The sequence below is a fragment of the Passer montanus genome, unplaced genomic scaffold (genome assembly GCF_014805655.1).
Source record: "Passer montanus isolate IOZ18808 unplaced genomic scaffold, ASM1480565v1 scaffold80, whole genome shotgun sequence".
Classification (NCBI taxonomy): domain Eukaryota; kingdom Metazoa; phylum Chordata; class Aves; order Passeriformes; family Passeridae; genus Passer; species Passer montanus.
Window position 1 is genome coordinate 330,813 of NW_024373257.1, and position 16,766 is coordinate 347,578.

The 16,766-nt window shown below is 38.9% G+C and overlaps 2 protein-coding genes across 5 annotated transcripts in view; one reads left to right on the forward strand and one right to left on the reverse strand.

Moving 5' to 3' along the window:
- Positions 1-16,766, reverse strand: part of CMSS1 (cms1 ribosomal small subunit homolog) — a 225,793-nt gene that overhangs the window by 116,200 nt on the left and 92,827 nt on the right. The window lies entirely within an intron of this gene.
- The window catches only part of FILIP1L (filamin A interacting protein 1 like), a 192,160-nt gene that overhangs the window by 84,191 nt on the left and 91,203 nt on the right, over positions 1-16,766 (forward strand). Inside the window, exon 3 of one of the 2 annotated variants that reach the window (XM_039732817.1) lies at positions 3,914-4,003. The exons of the other annotated variant lie outside the window; for it this stretch is intronic. The gene's annotated coding sequence lies outside the window, so the exon portion shown is untranslated. The remainder of the gene's footprint in view (positions 1-3,913; positions 4,004-16,766) is intronic. 2 annotated transcript variants of the gene reach the window in all.

Consider the following 16,766-nt stretch of genomic DNA (forward strand, 5'->3'; position numbering starts at 1 on the left):
ATTCAATAGTGGCTTTCAAAACAAACATATTTCAGACATATCTAGCAAATACTCCTCATCCCACTCTGCATCCAAAACTTTCTCTTGGAAACAAAAAGCCTGTTTCTTGACAAAGATTTCACGGGTATCTTCCAAATCTGCCAGCAGCAGATTGCATTACATAGTACACCTAAAAATTTTAAACTGACCTTTGTCCCCTCTGAGAAAGCTGTCTGCTCTAAATGGCCCACACACACTCAAAAGAAAGCCAAAACCCACAGAGACTCTTTCAAACACGTTAGGTATCTGTCCTATGGGGAGAGCCTGTGTGTGCCTCCATACACACACACAAGGGAAGAGCTTTCTGCAGTGTTGAATATCCCAGAGCACATATCTGGATCCTTAGAGGATTCTCCTATACCTTCCTCTGTGGCACTGCTTCCTTTGCCAATATGAGCTGCAGGATGGCAAGGAGGAGGAGCACTCACAGCCCACTAAGGCTGCACACCTACTGAAGTGAGATGGGAGCTGCTCTGTGCCAAAGGGAGCATGCAGTGGAGCTTGCATGGCTATTACATACCCCTTGCAAACACACTGAGTTTTCTGGTGGTGGGAACCGAATTTTATGCCTCCTGCCAACTTAAAAATCATTCCCTGGTGAAGAAAAACAAAACCAAAGAAACAAAGCAGACAATGGCTACAGAGACTCCAGAGGAATGTAATGACTGTAACAAAAGGCAACAGCAGTAGTGTGACAAGGGCTTATTAATGGGTCAAAAAACAAGCTCAAATGACTCAGACACACAATCAAATCCCAGCAGGATTTCTTTAAATCTCCTTCAGAGACTGCAGGCCTTCATGCAGTTTGTATTCAAGCTCTCTTGGGATTGGTAAAAAGAAGGCTCTATCTGGTCTTTCACCTCTTGATCAGAAGGATGCCTTACCAAAACAGGGCAGCATCACTACCCCCTTTAGCAGAGCAGAAAGAGGCTCAGAAGAGCCAAATGGTACCCTGTGAAAGCAGGGCAGAGAGTCAAAGCAGAGCACACACAACTCCTACCAAACAGCCACAGGTGCAATGCAAATGGTTTTCTTGGAGTCACTCTCAGAATTCTGTAAGAAAATGGTCAAGAGGGTTTGCACCTACTACTCCAAAAGTACATAAATAGGCTGTAAGTGTTGAGAGAGGTGACAACAGTGCAGTGATTTAGGTATTTTATCCCATTCGTTCAAGGAAGGCATGTCTAAGCACCCTAAACTACAGCCTTGCTCTTTGGAAACACTACCTACCCTTGCCACTATCGGGACTTTCATGCACCCTATGAATACTTTAATATTTCCTTTTGGTTATTAATTCATATGTAGGTGTCATTCCAAGTACACAAGAGAGAGCAGGGTGTTGTGATTTTGAGCATTTCTACGTTTCACAGGTAACTACTCACAAAATTGACATCTTTAACTCATCTATGCCAGGCCTTATTTCAATTATCCAACTTTAAAAGCTCAGTAGCACAAAGGTTAAAACATTAATTTAACAAAAAAACTCAGTACCCTGGATTTTTTAAAAAAACCCACCAAATAAATTCACCTACCCTTTTCACCAACAAATCTGCAGATTTTTAAACAGAGCTTTCTAAGCAGTAAGAAAATATATTCCTTGATGTTCTGTGTATACCATAGAAGAGCCTTTGATGAGGACAACCACAACAGCCTGGTTTTAGTTTCTTTCAGAATACCAAGACAAGTGCCAAATTCTTTTATACATTTGATGAAGAGGTAAATGCTTCAGACGCATGTCTAAAGATGAAGAAGCAGAAAGATGAGAATACACTGAGATCAAAAAGAGACAGTCACAGAACTGGCTGGAATCATGGACTGAACTGAAACAAAATCCAAATTTTCAGGTCAAAACCAATCCAATACACTTTGCAGAAAAATACAAAACAAACAAACAAGATTTTAAATATCATATATTTTACATCACTGTTACAAGAAAGCACGTTATTTAAGTTCCTTGTGGTAGATCTCCTTGAAAAGCCAAGGAGACAGGCTGATGGACTAACATAATTTCTCATATTTTGCATTGCTAGATAATTTTGTAAAGTAAATATTTATACCGCATCTCACAATTTTTTTTTTTTCTTTTAATAAATAATTAGTAACGAGAATACACTGAGATCAAAAAGGGACAGTCACAGAACTGGCTGTAATTACAGACTGAACAGAAATAAAATCCACATTTACTGGTCAAAACCAACCCAATACACTTTGAAGAAAAATACAAAACAAACAAACAAAATTTTAAATATCATATATTTTACATCACTGTTACAAGAAAGCACGTTATTTAAGTTCCTTGTGGTAGATCTCCTTGAAAAGCCAAGGAGACAGGCTGATGGACTAACATAATTTCTCATATTTTTCATTGCTAGATAATTTTGTAAAGTGAATATTTATACCGCATCTCACAAAAATTTTTTTCTTTTAACAAAGAATTAAAACAGGATTCTGGTTTTATCTCCCTCCTGTGTCTGAATCTGTAACTGTTTGGTAATTACAAAAACTTTCTCCCTTTTGACTTTGAGAATGAATTCCCCACTTCACTATTAAAAATTCAGAATTTAAACAAGAAAGCCACTACAGATGCAAAATTTTGTGCCTCTAGCATTTCCAAAAATAAATAAAATGTAAGTGACAAAGCCGGGCATCCGTAATTTAAAAAACTCAAGCATGTTTCTTTTGTTAAAAGGTGTTATTGCAGCCTTTCTGGTATTTGTTATCTTATTAAAATAGCCAATAGAAAAGTGATCAAAAGGCAGTGATTACCTGAGAAAGTTTGAGGCAGGCAGTCATGGGAATACTTGAGATTACCTGACACTGACATGGAGACATTTCATCACATCCAGAAAGCAATGGGAAAGCAACATAGCCTAGTAGAACTTCAGGAATCTAAGTGTTCAAGAAAGAGTTATCCAGAGCACATGAGCTAACCCAGACTAACTGGTGCCTTCTCCCTCTACTCTGTCATTACCCATCAGGACTAGATGGTTTAATACTAGAAATGCATTGTGTGGTTTTTCACTCTTGGCAATAACTTCCAGGAACAGCAGACAAATCTAAAATATAATTCAGCTTGAAACAACTGCGTGTGTATATCAAATGAGCTGATACCAGGCAAACAACAAAAAATATGTCTTCATGTAACTAAATAATCCCGTTTTCCTTCCCTTTCTTTTCTGTTACATCCTTGAATCATTTTCTAAAAACACAGATTATACTTGTTTCATTCCTCAGCATGTAGCAGGCCTGAGTTTGGTTGCCCCCAGGACTTCCATCCACCAGCCTGCCTTTATCTCCTCATGCACCTCACCTGAGGTCCTGGGTCACATCTCTATAAAAAAGCCCAATCTCTGCTATTATACCAGTCAGCATCCCCATGATCCCTGGTCATGAGTTACACTTTTCAGAGGGCCCTTCAAGGTCAGTGACCCAGCCTCACAAACAGGAGAATTTCCAAAGAGGAAATTACTACACGAGTTCCAGCAGCTATAACTGTTCACTCCCTACCAACATAAATTAATATTTTTTTTAAACTATAAAAGAATATAGGAAAAAAGTACAGAATAACAAGTTTTTAAATGAAACAAAGAGCAGAGGCTAAATAGCAATGCTTTATTTTAATATTTATTATTATTTTAATATTCCTACAAGCATCTGCTAGACTTCATTTCAGTTAATCATATTATTCATGTGCAACATTTTAAATGATAGAGTTTTTACAGGACCAAGTCTAACTCTTAATAAATTATTTTGTAAAAATTTATTAAACTAATGCTGAGATAAGAAACCTCTGCAATCTAAAGAAAAAATCTCTCAAGCAGTATTTACTTATGGTTGCTAAAAAATAATAATTTACATTTGATTTTTACTGCAGATTCATACTATAAGAGCCACAATTGTGGAGACAACTTAGAGGAAATTTAGGGAAAATATCCCTAACTATCAGCAGAAGAGCTCTGAACTGGTAGGAATTCTTTTTATTTGCATGCTTTTACGTGGGTACTTCTGAAAAATATAAAAAAAATACAATCTTTCTTATGTCTGAACTTTTCAGTAAAATAAAAATAATAAGAACCTGTATATACAGGACACTTTTTACAGATAACTTGATAGATTGACTGGTGAAAAATGTTGAATTGTTCAAAAGCTAATTCTTTTAAATTATAAGTCAGAGAATGCATTGGGAGGAAAATGAGATTTTGTTCTGCTTATTAAGGAATTCAGTTGCTTAAATTAGTGAAAAGCACATTAGGTATCAAATCAGTCTTTGAGCATAAAGTAAATGAGAAAATGTAAGCAGACTTGTATTCCTCCTTTACCACTTTTTCAAGTCAAAGATACCCCTTAATATAGGAAACAAAACTATCAACAATTATGTGAAGCCCCCATATGTTTAACAAGCAGGTTCATACAGCCAGCAATATCATTATATTAAATATATACAGCATAAAGCACAATTGCTTTTGCCATTTGTACATTAGAGCAACAAGCAATGTTTTTTCTGGACTGAAATGATGTTTCTGCAAACATAGCCTGGAATTTCACTGTTTCATTTAAATTAATATGGATCTTATGGTAAGTGGCCCCGGGAGAAAGCATATTTCTGATGTCTTTGCATGAAACACACACCTTCCTGAAACACTTCCTGCCTTGCACCCGTTTTTGGATATTATCACTGTTGTCTGACAAGAATGAGGTCAGCTAGGATTTGTGTAGCAATACTTTACAGCAGCTGGCCGGCATTTCTTTGAAACTCCGCAAGCTTTTAACTCCTTAACTGCCTCACCAAAAGAGACATTGAAGTCTTGCAGGAACACTGGAATAATGACTTTTCAGGGTTCTGAATAATCTCAAAGGGTTTAATAGAGAGAAGTAAAAGACTGAGCTTTTCAGGTGAGCAAAAATGAGCAAGATCGTGAGGAGGGATGAGAACTTCAGAAGTGTTACCACCTTTGCAGCAGCCAGGGATGGGGAGGCAAGACAACATGACATATACAGAAGGAAGAGACATACTGTGTTTGAAAAACAGCAGAGAGACACCCAGGTTTAAAATAGTCGGGTTTATCAGCATTCTCCCACAGAGAGCCACTTGGCTGACTCTCAACAAATACACCAGTCCATTTGCTCGGTAGCACCAATAAAGCTGCACTGAAATTGTATAAGCAGCAAAGAGTACTCTGAATTTGCACAGAACTTAGTTATAGGGTTACACAACAAACTTCCATGCCCAATACTGTCACAAAACTTCCTGATGTTTTAAAACTAGCTGTCTCAGGTCAGGCTGACTGTCAGAAACCTTTTAAATTTGTATAGGAAGCAGCATTCACACAATCACTAGCATGAGCTCAGTGCATGAATTAATCTCTCAGTAGCAAAAATTTATTTGAAATGTACTAATCATGCCCATATTTCCACAAATGTAGCCAAAATCTGCACCCATGTTACACTGGCTGTGGGAGGGCAGACAGAGCCTCCAAGATACAGTATGGTATCTGGCATACAAGCTTTACTTGTATAAAAGTTGATGTGTTTAATTATTTTTAAGTTCCACTCCTCCTCCTCCACTCAAGTAAATTTACTGACTATCAGTTTCCTGAACTGCACTGGCCAGGGCTTCCCTTGGAGCAGCTTTAAGATGATCCAAATTTGTCATCTCACCAAACCCAAGTTTCTCTGCTTTGTTGCTTTTCCACACGTTGTGTAAGAGCTGTGGAGGAGATGAGAACAGCTTTACACCACACCACAATCTCTCCAACTCAGGCACCAGAAAAGGCTCTGAGGGAACAGCAACTAGGAGTGCAGAGTATGTGTTAAAATGCTCAGCTATAACATTGGTGAGAGACTGTGATCATGCAGCACAAATATCCTGACAAGAGAGATATCCAAAGCATCTTAGTTTCCTTTTTCACTGTGTTTACAGGTGTTGCACACATCTCCCCCCTTCATGCACAGTGATCCTAGTTTGCATCTTCTTCCAAGAATACTGTGATGACTTTGTGGTTTAAATCATAATTTAGTTACAATATTAAGGCTGGCATAGTTTTAAAAGATCAGCATTCCTCCCTAGGCTCCATACTGGTCACACTTTGCAGGGTTTTGGCAGCAAGTGACTTAGCTCATCTCTTATCAGACTGTGAAACACTTCAGAATTTACAACAGATCTAAGACAGCATTTACAAACTCAGCTCAGGGGAGAAAAAGATTTAAAACCAAATCTTTCACAAAACTGATTCAGTGTTACAAAAGTCTCTGTATGCCTCTGGCAGCTTCTGTTCCCACCTGAGGCAGGGCGTACCCACATGTAATGTATTTTATACGTGTGTGTGCAGGTCTGCAGGACAACCTCCATGCTGCCTTCCAAATGGCAACTTTCCAAGAAGCAGCTGCCACTGTGCACCTTGCTGTGTACAGCAGCTCAAGTTTAAAGCTGAGAAGCAAGTCAACACACTAGAAATTAGCTCAGCAAACCAATAAAAACATAAAGAATGAAAAAGTAAGCAATTTCCAATAACTTCACTCGGCTCATGAATTAAATGAAGAAATGCTTAGGAAGCAAATAACATTCAAATGAATGTTTCTTGTTCTATCACAACAGTTCCTGATGAATTTAATTACAATAATTAGAGTAAATATGTATTTAATTTTATTATACATAAATGAAAGATAAAATAGAAGGAACTAATTAAATTATAATAGATCAGAAACATTTTGGAGTTTAAAACAATTGCAAAAGCTCACATTCAAGATTCACACAACAATTCAAATGAAATTGTCTTGGGTACCTAACAATCCAAATACAAGCCACATGTTCTTTGGGGACAAATTATCTTTGATGAAATGGGGAACAACTGCCCAATCTTACAGGTTACATGATTAATTGTAGCTTTTGCTTACTGATGAATCATTGACTTCATCTTAGGCTAGCTTTAAGAGCCTATAATTGGCCATTCCATAAGCCTACTGCAAGGCTTATGCACAAGTACCCTAGTGTTAAAGGGGAGGGGGGTGGAAGCAAGAAGAACATGGGAAACCAGTTAGAAAGGCTTTGTGTGAAAACCCAGTCTGAGAGAAACAAAAGAAAATGCAGTAAAAGAACCTCTGAGAGCTCCAGCTGCTTTACCTGATCCATGCAGGTTGATTTAAAACGTTCACAGCAGCCCTCAGCAAAGTATCACCTATACTAAAAGACTTCTAGCTTGAGACATGTGAATGTTCACTGGTTCATTCAATTGAACAAAAGCAGACAGGAGCAAGAAGGAAGCCTGAATGATTTTGCCAAAACTAACAGGAAAGCAAACTCTGACAGTTTTGGTGTGGATTCTGCTCTGGAAATGTAAGAACCAGGAAATATAAATAAGGGGGGGAAAAAATCACGAAGTCTTATGAGAACTGCAAAATAATTTCCAGAGGAATGCAGAGGAAGTCTCATCCCTTGTAATACCTTCAACTAGATGGAAAAAAATAATGGAAAGTAACCTAAGGAAAAAGCTAGTACTGGCAAGTAGACAGGCTATATGGAATACATTTTTTCTTGCATCTCTGACTTCTGTTAACATTTTTGTGGCTCTTGAGGCAGCAAGGTAGGAGCTTTGGTTTATACTCATTAAGCACAAGCCAAAAGCCTCCCACAGTTCTATTTGGTAACTTCAGCTTAACATGCTCAAATATACACAGACCTCTGACAATGATTCAATTTCCCACTCAAACATAAACGATGCCAAAAAACATCCAAGATTATTTCAACTAATAAACACTTGATTAAAAAACATGTCAAATCAACTTGGTCTTTACATCAATTTAAAAGCCTCTTACCACAATCATTGTCTAAACCATAGTGTGCAGCAGGAAGCCCCAAAAGAAAAAAAAAGATTGACAACATTCTCACAGTGTTTCTCTGACAGTCATCACTTCTGTGGTTGCACAAAGTTTAGGACCCTGCATTTGCAAGAGTGATTCTCCTGCACGTGGCTTGTGCTGTGAAAATCATTTCGGGAAGTCAATGTCTTGACTCCTGAAGACCAGGATTTGGGACAAATTCTGTGCCAAAATTTAGTTCTTGAAACTAAATAGATCAAAGTCCTGTATGCAGGACATGATGCACAGTTTCAAAGCCCTCTCAAAAAGCTGCCCTTTGATTCAACCTTCATAGACATCTCTTCACAAGAAATACAATACTTGAATATGTACACTGTTACGCCAACTTCACACAGATGCTGTTCAGTGGCATATTTATTTTCTTTGTAAAATAGTGACATTTGAACTTCAGATTTTTTCAAATTCCATCTAACTCCCCTACTAAGTTTGTATATTGAGTATTAAAAAGACAGCCAAAGCAAAAAATAAAAACAAAAATTTCAACACAGGGACACAAATGAAGCGCAAGGTAACTTGTGATATGCTGGATTTATAGATCCTGAAATTGTGTTCTCCAGACGATTATTCTTTCCAAATTTTCACTGTCACAGTAGTGCAGAAGGCATATCTAGTATGGTTAGCTCTTACCCAAGAGGCTTTTCCAATGTAAGTAACATCTCTAATAGACCATTCTGATGAGCAACAAAAGAAAAGGCAGATTTTCACCAGACAGATGAAAGGAATACAGCACAAATGTATGTCAGGTAAAACACTGATTGGAAATCAATGACAAAACATCCCCAGTAGCTGTTATAGCAGCTAAAATCTGTTTTTTCTAATTAGGACCAAGGCACATTTGACAGAGTGTACTGCCAATAAGAGCAAGCCTCCTCCTCCACAACTACCATTCTGAAGCTAATCATGGTCAAATAAATATTAAATTTGCTCAAAACACTTGAGACAAAAGTTCTAAGACAACCCAGTTCAACAGAAAACACATGTATCCAAACACAATGTCCTGTTCCTATATGTATTTTCTCCTACAGAATGGTGGCATGACCTAAATTTCATTCCCACTGAGAGATCTGTTGAGTACTCATGGAAAGATGAATCACTCTCCTCAATGGAAATAATGACTCGTGACAGCAGTTAACTCCTAATGTATAAAGTATTGCATGGGCAAAGTTAGCCTGACTCCCTAGTGCAAATAATTAGTGGATTGCTACAACATGTATTTCTCTACCTAGCTTTAAAAGGTATTGGAGAACTAATAGTCTGGAGTATTACCTGTGCTACAGGAAAAATGCATCAGGAAAGCCAGAGGCTGATCTAATTCAAAAACCTTCTGACAGTGGCCAAAAGCAGATGTTTGCAGAAAGACAGCAACGGGAGTGATCCTTCTCCTAGCATGCTCTCAGCTGTCACTTAAGGGTTTAAGCTGCCTTCAGAACATCCTTCTGAACTACCACAACTAAACTGTTCTTCTGTGGATCTCCCCAATGAAAGCACTGACACCTCTGCTGTATCCTGTGGCTCAGGGGTTTATCTACATGCTGTACATCAAAATACTTCACTTTGTTTCAATTCTGTGGCAAACTGATCCACTGAGCGTCCCCCATCATCATGCTATGAGCAAGTAACTATTTCCATTTACTTAATGTATACTGCTCAGCATATCTGAGTCCTAAATCACACATCTCTTGAACATTTTCTTTCTTATTTCAGCAGTCGTGGTCTGCTTGTCCCAGGATATAAGAGCACAGGTAGTCTGGTGCAACTTTACATTTTATGAAGATAGTGCATCCCATACCCAAAATATGTTTGCACAAAGGCATAATGATGCCTTCTGGTTTAGCTTACCTGCTGTGTTAAAGCTCTCTGGTTTCTGAGCATTGCCAGAGACTAAGTTGAAGTACTCCCAGAGCAATGACAATGAATCCCCTACAAGCCCTCTTTGCTGAGTATCAGTTGCTAATAACTGCCTCAGGACTTTTTCTTAGAGGCAGAAGTACCTAATCAAATAGGCTGATAAGCCATCTATTTCCACAATTTTCATGCTACAATTCTGACAATTCTTAAGCAAGGCAAACTGGTATGTTGCACTGAACAAGAAGCTCAAGAACTCTGAGAAGCAACATGATTCCTTTGAGAAGGAAGGAAACAGGGAAGGAAAGAGGCTTTTATACTTCAGAGTTTAGGTACTTAACCAACCAAGCTGTGGCTACACCTCATGAAGAAATCAGGGCTTCTCCCAAGTGGGAATCCACCTTTGGAATTGTGGAAGTGCCCTCTGAACACCAACTCCATCCCTCTTCACTGCCTACAGCCAGATAGGCTAGGTACACATGCAAAGCTAGTGTGAAAACCTCCCTGCACAAGCATTTATATTAAGTGATCTGATTGTGGACACAGAGTCATCCTTTTTTTACATGGTATCATGGTCTCAGCCCTTACAATTCTTTCTCACAGTGGAGTGAGTTTGTGAACGTGTATGCCTAAATAGTTTTAGAGACAGGTAATCTTACATATGTAAATACATATGAGCTTTATTTGCATCCCACAACAGGGCACAGTTATTCACAGCCTTCCAGATGCTCTGTCCCGTTCACCCTGCATGCACAGCTTCCCTGAGACAATGATGACACTCCAACACTGGTGACATGGCCACTCCCCCAAAACTGTCATATATGTTTTGTCAAGAGCTTCTTTCCTCCCTCCCTTCTGTCCCTTCATCCTCCCAGGCCACACTGCTGTCCCCAGTGCCAAGGTCAGCAGGTGCAGAGGAGCTCTGTGGGCACAGCAGCAAACCTGGAGGCAGCTGGGGTGGGGAGCACAGCAGGGACCTGTGAGACCTTCAGAGCAGCGCTGGCAAACACCACTGTTCCAGCAGCTGGACAGGGACCAAATGTTGCCCTTGCTGGACCTGCCAGGCCAGGGAGCAGATGACCAGGGTCCATGCTTAACCAGGCAGCTGCAAATTCGACAAAGCTGTGCCTTACAATTGTTGTACAGGCCCTTTGGGAAGGCAGCCTCAAAGCTCCACAGGGTTACGTCTTGCACAGGTGGCCTGTAGAGCTTCATGGGATACTGGTCTTAATATTTTTTTCAAAGCTTGCTCACTACATTTATTACTGCAGTAGTGACTAAGTCTCCAAACTATTTTTACAGGCCTTGAACAATAGTAATCATTTAGGATTAAGTTCTGCTTGCTAAACTGAATTGTATCTTAAAGCCCCACATCTCTGTTGATCACAGAACATGAAGGATATCAGTTGAGATAACACTGGCTTAACAGACATTTGAAGAACACCACAAGAACAAGAATTTGCTATAGGGCCTCTTCACTGCTCAGATCCCAAAGAAATGCAGTGCATTGCAATATCTCCTTAGCAACAATTTCATTTTAAAAGGCACAATGAAGATGCAGCAAGGTAAAGATTATCAGGTTTCTGAATGATCACTCTTGTCAATTTTTTCAGAGGCATTTGGGAACCCTATCTAGGACATAGCAGGACATTAAGAAGCTGTATATATCACGTTCAAATAACACAAAACTAAATCTAGAATGTACATTTGCAAAAGGCTACTTTCATTTTATCTCAAAAACATTGAATTTTACTTAACTCATAGGAGAGCAACTTTTTCCAATTTAATTCTATTTCCAGAAACAAGAAGCACTAGTATTTAATGTTGAAGCCTTTGTCTGTCACCACATACATTTTAAACAAATCACTAATGTTTAAGAGATGGGTAAGTTTCAGCAGCTCTAATTTGCACAAAGCTGAAACTATGACCTAAACAATCTCACTACGTAAATGCTCTGAGGATAAACCTACATAATTTGTCTTAAGCTCATGCAAAAACAGAAAATGATGATGAACAGTATTTCTGACATTAATAAGGCTGGTGTTAAAAGCCACAATCTACACCATATTTATCATATATAGGCATTTCTTCTGCATTTTTTCCTTCAATTCTATCCCTGAAAACCAAACCAGACAGTCAGTTTACTTCTCAGTTATGAATATACCTTCCCCTCTCTTATTCCAGTAAATTCTGTGGTTTGCTGGTTGTTAAGGGTTTGGGGGTTTTTTGTGGTGGTGGCTCTTTGATGGGTTTTTTCTTTGGTTCAAGGGGTGTGTGTGTGGGGGGGGGGTGGGTATGGGTGTGTTTTGGTGGTTTTTTTCCTAGTTTTCTTCTTTTTTTAAGGCTGTATGACAAGAACGTGACCAAAACTTAAATCAAACATCTTACTGCTTCTACACTTGTTTCTTTAATTAATAAATATGTTATTGCTAACAAGAGACCTTTAAAAAGCTACATTTTGAGACTGTCCAGACTATACTTAAAGGAAAATACATGTACTCAGAGTTATATGAGCAGTAAGAGTCACAAAACACAGTCCCTAACCCTGTAATCCAATCTTGCACATGCAGCATCACAGACTTTATTGGGCCTATCAGCACAAGGAAAGCTTGCAGAATCTCACCATGTGCACTCTGATGTTTACTGGATATTTGGTATTAAATGATAGAGGAAAGATTCTCTGGCCTTTCATTTAAAAGCCTTACCTTTATATTACCTCTGGAAATTTAACTTAAATTTTGGTGTCAGAGAAGTACTAGGATCTGTGATTCCATTCCTCAAATGGAACTGCTTGCACACACAGGAACATCTAGCTATTCAAGGCTGTGTATCATCTTAATCAAGGTAAATCCACTCTACTCTTAACATTTTCTAAATACTTATTCACTCAAACAGAACTGATTTGAACAGAGCACTATGAAAAATTATCCTCTTAGAGAAAGAACATCAATACTATTAATGCATGGGAACATATGATCACAAATACACACACCTCCTGTGCATTAAAATGACTCCTTTATAACCACCCAGTAATCAAAAGGGGGAAGGGGTGTCCACTTCAGAATTGATCTTTTTTTCACACTAAGCAAATGTTCACAAACAAATTTACAAGCCAGAAGTTTTTTACAAGTCAGTATCTTTTCCATATGTATATTTGTACTAAATCTATAGGAGAGATGTCTGTATGTTCAGATGATGAGGTGCACAGGCACTGTCAGAAGTGGCATTATCCCACTGGTTTAATGTATAAGAAATTAGCATTATTTATGTGCAGAAGAGGCACAGTGCTCTCAGGAGCTAATATAAAGCTTCTGATAAAATAATTTTGGTGAAGTCTTGCTAAGCAGCAAGCTATGGATCTGTGCCTGCAGGTTATGACTCACTGCTTCATCAGGAAGGACTTCCATGTTAAATGCAAACATTTGGAGTCACTTGTTCATGCCCTCCTCAACACACCTAAAAAAACTGTAGAGTTGTCCTCAGCTGCCAGGAAAACACCAGCAGAAATGTACTATAATTGCCACCAAGACCAAAAAAGCAATTTCAACAGGGCTCTCCTGGCAGACCACCCTACTTATGGTAACTGCTGCCCAGGGAGCAGTTCCCACCCCAGAGTTGTCATTATAATTGCAGGGCTGAACACAGGCAGCAGGAGGGCCCCTGCTGTGTCCCCCAGGTCCCACCTTGCTCCTGCCTAGCTCCACATTGTTTGTCACTGGCCATCAGGGGCTGGTGGACAAGCTTTCTGCACATCTCCAGCACCACCACACCTGTAACAAAACCACACCAAAATGTAGGATAACTGGTGCCAAGCAGTTACGCTGGGCAATACAAAGATTCTGCTTTCATTTTAAGTACCATTCTTCCACAAGGATAAACAGGTGTTTCAAGTGGGCTTTCCAGAGAAGCCTTTAGAAGGGTGGGGATGAGGAAGAAGGCATCCAGACCTTGGTGTTCCTTTCAGACCTCTCTGAACATCAGACTCTTGCAAAATAGTCACAGATGCTCTCATTTAGATCTGCAAGATCTGTTTCCTCCACTCTCACTAGCCACTGGGCTAGCAGCTGCTCAGACACATATTTTATTTGAGCAAGCTGAAAAACAAAGAGAGGAGCAAACAACACTATGTGCTCTACACCACACGCCTTGCCCTTCCCCAAGGACTCAGCCGCAGTACCATCAGAACCAGGATGAAGTCACAGCTGCAGCCACAAATCAACAACTTTTGCCTTTTTGTGTGAACCTCACGTGGCAAAACTGTGGGGTGCTTACGCAGCAGTGAAAGGACAGGGTTTTTTCTCTACCTGCCCTACATTAAAACACAGGTGATGGCCTAAAGACCAAACTTCCAATATGGGGGGAAAAGAAGAAGAAAGCACAGCTAGTGACAGAGAGGAGGGACATTTACCTGGCTCACTGACCTCTACCCTACTTCCTTTTCACTGAGAGGAGGCATTTTAACTTCACTGCTTACAAGAAATTTCCTATTAGAAGGCTGAGGTTTCTACTGCATTTTCATTGCATTTTCCAAAGTTTCATCATCAGAATAGGGCATATTCCTATGCAAATACTGTAAGGCATTATAATAGATAATAGGGAGTATCACGGCTAGCCAAACATGTAATGTGAAAACATACAAAAATGAATTTCACTCTGTGCAGTTTCTTTTAAAATTCTGTGCTTTTCACATTTTCCTGTCAGACGCATATAGGCACAGTCACTAATTAATATGAACAGTATAGAAAAATATAAGCCATCACTGTAAATTTACTTTCACTCACTTAAGCTAACAATCAATTTTAATGAAAAGAATTCTTTAAAAAATAAAAATGAACTGCAATGCTGACTTGAGAATCTCCATGGAAGCTCGCATTTCCTGTGTGTTCATTTGTGTGGAGGTGAACAAGCAGCAGATAATTTAAAATATCCTGCTGCCATAAGATCAACAGGTTAGATGTTAATAAGATGTTAATAAGAACAAAAAGAATAAATAAAAGAAGACAGAGAAAACAAAAGAAAAATACTCCAAAGCAAGAAAAAGCAGAAATACATATTCCTGTCACAAAAAGGAGTTTTGATTTGAAAGACCAACACAAGATTTACTTCCACTTCCGCCAAAGCCTAGGAATTAATGTTTTCAAAATTTCTTAGGATCACCTTGTAACCCCAGCGCACTCTTACCAAAATTCTGCAATTCGTCCACAGGCATCACGGGAGTCTTATGGCAGCATATGAGGAGCTGCATAAGCAGGACACAGGGCAGTGCCAGTCAGCACTCCCAGCTCAGAGGCGAGGAGGGAACTCCTGCCATTCATCCCTTCCTGTCACCAAAGCCCCAAACTTAAACCCGCTATATTCCATAGACAATAAGGTGAAATCTGCATGGAAAAGTGAGAGGACTGGAGATCTGAGAGAGATAATACTTTCATTAAACTCCTGGGAAAAATATTTTGGATATTTATCCACATTTTCCTCTTGAATATTAAACCCAGAGGATGTGAGCATGGGGAATGAGTTGAGGAATCTTCCATGGCCATGCATGTGTTGTTATTTTGTAGCTGCAGCCGAAAGAGGAAAATGCCAGAGCAAATTTTCTGTGCAGCTAAGGATTATTCCAGTCAGACAAAAACATGTTAGCCTGCTGTTACATACTGAGGTATTGTCATGAATGAGAAAAGCAAGCAAGGAGAAAATAACAGAACAATATCACACTGGTTTGTATCACAGACTACAAAGAAAACCTTGGTATTGCTCCAAAGTACCAAATCACGGAATGTAATGAAGATCAAAACTTTAGGATATACAAGAAAAATCCAGTCCACAGCTAAAAGAAAACCCTAACAGCTACAAAAAAAAGAAAATTAAATTATTTCATTTATGATGAGATAAATCAACAAAATATTATTGTCCAACTTCTAGGTAGCAGTAGAACACAGTCATTGGTGGAGAGGGCATAAAAATGTTTGGCTTAAACCAAGAACTAACAAAAAAACCCCTAACCCACCAACTTGGAAACCCTAGGTCTACATACAAGCCTGAAGTCCCACCTAGGACGCACAGATGCCCTGTGGCAGCATGACAAAACCAGTAAAATGCTTCAAAAGAGAAACACTATTCTCAACAGCTTCTAAGAGTTAAGAGCTCTCTGCTATAAGAAAGCCTATAAAAATTGGTCTGAATCATAAAAGATGCAGTTCACGAAGCAAACAGACATAAGAAACAGATAGGAAAGAAAACCCAGGCCTTAAAGGATAAAAATAAATTTATTTTCCTGAATGCTATCTAAAGGTGAGGAATTCCAGTGTAGGAATTCCAGTTCACAAACTTTCAAAGCCTAGATCATATGTGTTCTGTGTTGTTTTGATAGAAAGAGATTTTTGGACAAATCAAACCAGAACCAAGAAGCAAAAAACCAAACCCCAAAACAAACAAACAGAAATGGAACAAAAACAAAGAAACAGGCAAACAAAGATGTAAAATTTCAGTGATGTGAAAGTCATACCTGGACATTTCACTGAGCACAACAGCCACAAAAAGCAGATAAAATTGATAAAAAAATGTAAATTGACTCATTCTTACACAAAACTCTTACACATGCACTGTTTAAGACAACTGTTTGAAGCAGAGTATAGTGGGGGAAAACCCAACAGAGTTGGTTTTAAAAAGTTATTTTATTCATGACTTTCCCGGTAAAATTAGGAGCATCTGTGGATTCCCCCACCTCCTCCTTCTTCAAACAAGGCATCTTTTCTCAGAGCAGGCTGCAAATGATCAAATCAATGGAATCATGATCTTGATTGTCTTAACCAGCTCTCCATAGACGTGAGTTCACAAGAGAAGCAGCTTCCTCAGACATTAGTAAAGACCTTTGATCTGTCTTTGAAGAAATTTTTCTCAGGATATTTAAAAGTCTGTGGTTTATTTTCATGTGTAGAGAAAAACAACACTGAGGTGAACACTCCCACACAAATGTCTCAACAAATCTACGCTTGTCAAAAATACCCATA